Here is a 4,056-nt window from a genome sequence, read left to right as displayed (position 1 = left end):
GGGCTCTGGTCGATTGTCTTCCTGATCAAGCCAGGAAGACATAAACCCCTGATGCCCCCGTTTCGGAAGCTGAGAACAAGGGCGAAGCGAGAGGCCTGTGACGGCCCAGGCCGGGAAGCCCCACAGGTGTGCCCCTCGGCAGGGCAGCCACACGCAGATGGAGCTCGTGTCCAACAGGGAAAGCCACACACAGACTGGGGTGTTGGGGACCGCTTGTCACCCCGATGCAAAGCAGCAGCTGGTGCCGGGTACGAGGGATGGATTGAGGGGGACGAGGACATGTCCACACGAGCCGCAGACTGAATGGTCCAGGGGATAAAAGCACTGGCGGCCAGCGTGCAGGCTCCACGGGTCTGTCGTGGTGGCTGACACCCCACCAGAACCGCACCAGTCCCGCTAGCGAGATGGGGGCCCAGGCGCTGTGCTTCCCGCGGCCAGGTGCAGGTCATCAGCACAAAACAGTGTGTCCCGCGTCTTGGCCATCAGCCGACCCTGCCCTCGGGCACGTTCTCCAGAGCAGGGACCAGGCTCAGGCACCACTAGGAGTGGGTTCGGGGCCTTCACGCTCTTTCAACCTTCGGGTGCTTTGCCCAGGTTTCCGCTCATTTGCTACCTCCACGCAGTCATCACCTGAAGCGCTGAAAACGCTTTGGGCGACACTGCTCCCCTCTCCAGGGAGAGCCCAGCTCAGCGCGGGGACTGCTCCCTCGCCACGTGCCGGATGCCAAACGATCCTGTCGGCTCTGAAAAGTCCTGCCCTAGGGTTCCCTGGGGCCGCCGCGCGGAGCCGGCCGACCTGTGATCACGATGGAGGTGACTGCCCAGCGAGCAGAGCGGCGCGGGAGCAGGGGCGGTCACAGGCCCAGCACGGGACGTTTCGCCCCCTCCCGGTTCCACGACAAGCCAGCTTTCGGTGCGACACAGAGGCTCCAGTGGGCCCCCTTGCTTGTCGGGGAGCGGCAGGGGGTGCTGTGACATAGCCGCCTCCCGCGCCCGCGCGCCCTTCGCCCCGACGTCCTGCGCCTGCGCTGGGCTGTGCCCGTGGCTCTCGCTGTCACCTCCGTCAGGGGCGCTTCCCGTCTTCCCGTCATTGCCTCGACTTCGTGACTTTCTAGGGGGGAGGGCAAGGGGGACGGGCGTGGGCGTCGCCCTGGCTCCTTGTCGAAGAGGCTGGCTCTGCTCCTGTCGTGGCGGACGCTGGCACAGGCTTTGAGCCCGAGGAGCAGAGTCACCAAGTTCGGCCGCCTGGGCGCCTGGAGGGAACCGTGGTGGGCAGGAGAGGGTGGCGGTCAAAGGCGCGGGCACCACGTCCAAATCTGTCTCCCGCTGACCGGCTGCGCGACCTCGGACCACTTAACCTCTGAAAATCTCCGGTTCGGGTCGGCACGAACAGGACGGGGACAGCTCCTTCTGACGGGACCGGGGCCACGTCACGCCCGCTGGGCCGTGCGTCTCGGCCACCGCCCCGTTTGCGCAGACACAGGCTCTGGCACCTGTGGAACCCACACTCCTCCCGCCCCTCGGCGCCAGCGGCGCCAGCGCGGGCCCCCGCCGGCTCTCGGCAATGCGGGGCCACGCACGTTTGCGTCGCGGGGACGTCCCCCCATCACGCGCGGGACACGTGCCGACGCCGGGCACCCGGCGATTGGATGTGACCCTCCGGAGTTCCAGGAAGCAAGTTAACAGAAAAGCAGAGCTTCAGACGGATGATTTTCTTCCAACGTTATTTTAAACCGAGAAGACACCTTTCTGTAAACCGGCGGTGTCTCTATTTAGAAAACATGCCATTTTCATGTCAAGGAAACAGGCCGTTCGTCCCTTTCACTGCCACACGAGAAAGTGTCCAACGTGAAAAAGGCAAAAAAAGAAAAGTTTCCAACCGATCTGAGCTTCGTTAAACCAGACGTCAGATCGGTCTTCTCAGAAGGTGCAGATGTAAAAACCCAGAACCGTTAAGAGGGGGATGAAGCGTCTGTGACTTTCGCGGGGAGGTGAGGCCGTGGGCGGCACACCGGGACCCTTCCTTAGTTGACCTCAGTGTGTCAAAGGTAGCGGAGAAAGTGAGGGGACACAAGTGGCCTCGTGTGCACTCCCTCCGACGGGCACGCCTGGCTACCCGCGGGCCACAGCGAGTGGCAGAAAGCACGCCAGCGGCCAGAGGCTCGCGGGGGGCAACGCGGCGAGCTAACGCCCGTCGCCAGGTTGCCCCGCCATTTATTAAACATTTTAACCAGAAAGGAACTTTAAAGGGACCTTCAGATTAGGGACACAATTGAAAAGCCTCTAAGAAAGGAAATATCTTATTAATTCATTAAGTCAAACTGCTTGTGTCTACACTTGTATGACTAGAATTATGGTTCATTAACTTCATTTCTTTATATGAGTTAATTAGCTCAGAGGAGGCCAGAAATTAATTACCAGCTTATATAGTTTGTGCAGAATGCCGTTGTTTATTTAGTTTCTCCTATTAACTTTTAATCTCTTCAAACAATAAAAGAGGTAATTAGTATTTTATAAACAAAAATGTATGCGACGAAGGCGAATAATTTCCCCGATACTGAAGCCCCGGTGAGGACAGTGATGACTGGGTGGCGGAAGTCACAGACCTGTTCGGTGTCGACTCCGGGAGATCCTAGTGGCACGTGGGGACGGTCCTGAGTTGCCAGCCCATCGTCCGTCCGAGGTGGGAGCTTCGGGAGCACCTCGCCCGGCCCAGACGCCAGCCTTCCAACACTTCCTGCTGTTTGAAAATAATTGCCCATGTGCTGAACTACAGTCGCTGTGCAAACTCACTCCAAAGACATTAAAAGGACACTTATGTGAAACAAAGGAGCGAGAATGCGCTCATACAGCTGATGCTCTTAACGTGTCCTTGTTACCACAGAGATCTAAAACGATAGGTCGGCTCATCGTGTTACCTAAACTATGCTGGTTCGTGTAATTGCCTGATGCGCATTACATAGCGTATAGTATCTATTCAAAGGAAACGATGACGAAGTTAAACTTTGACTGACGCTGAAGTTGATCTTTCCGGATGAGCAGGAGTCGTCTGCGATTTACAGGAACAAACGTGCGGGCCGACGGAACCGACCGCGCCGATCTGTTCCCGAAATGCATTGTCTGAACGTGCAATTATTATATAATTTTCAAACCTCCAAGGGGACTTTCACAGTCTGTATGCTCAGCCGCTTTCTGGGAAGATGTTTAATGAATTACAGGGGTTATTTAACCAATGTATTTTGTTAGCATAACATTAATATTAATTGAATGTTCATTAAAGAAGTAGATTCCTTAACAGCCCCAGCCCAGGGGCTCCAGGTGCCTTGTCCTTGGCGGGCAGCTGCCTCCTGCGAGGCGGTTATCAGACAAACTTGTATCAGTGGGAACTTGCCTGCGAGGTCTTCTATCGGGTCGTTTCCTTCCAGACAATAACGTGAACTGCAAAGGTCCACCTGCCCTGGACACGCACCTGCGTTCCTCACCTTCTCCACCCGCTGAGACAGGGCGGAATGTTGGGAGATGAGGTACGGCGCCTTCGCAGCCCACAGGTGAGGCAGGCCGGGACCCTGGGGGCGACCGACCCCGTACTCCACCTGTTAAAGGGCAGCTTTACCCAGGCGAGGGCTGTAAGGGTCCCCTGTCTGGGCGGAAAATTCCCAGAGAAAATGACTTCGACGGTGGCACCGCGCACATGCCGAGTCTGGGATCGCGTCAGCGCCTCTGGACTAAAACACTGTTGCAGCCTCGCCCTGGGGAGCGTTATGTTCTTCTCTAGAAGGGTCTGAATCATCAGAATAGGTTTAACCTGCGACGAACCGGAGTTTTCTGCCTGGCCCCGCTCTGCCCTGAGCCCGCCGGCTTTCGTCTCGCGGTCCCCGTGGGGGACCTGCCACCTTCCCAGACTCACAGACTGTCCCAGGATCTCTAGTGCCACCGTTAGCGCCTGGCACAAGTCACAGCGCGTGACCGTCCTCTCCAGCAGCTGTGGACGTGCCGAGGAAGGACTTGGGAACAGGCCGTGGGGAAACCAGGCGACCCCGCAGCTCATGGCCATCT

The sequence above is a fragment of the Pteropus vampyrus genome, unplaced genomic scaffold (genome assembly GCF_000151845.1).
Source record: "Pteropus vampyrus isolate Shadow unplaced genomic scaffold, Pvam_2.0 Scaffold295, whole genome shotgun sequence".
NCBI lineage: Eukaryota > Metazoa > Chordata > Mammalia > Chiroptera > Pteropodidae > Pteropus > Pteropus vampyrus.
This window is presented reverse-complemented; position numbering follows the sequence as displayed.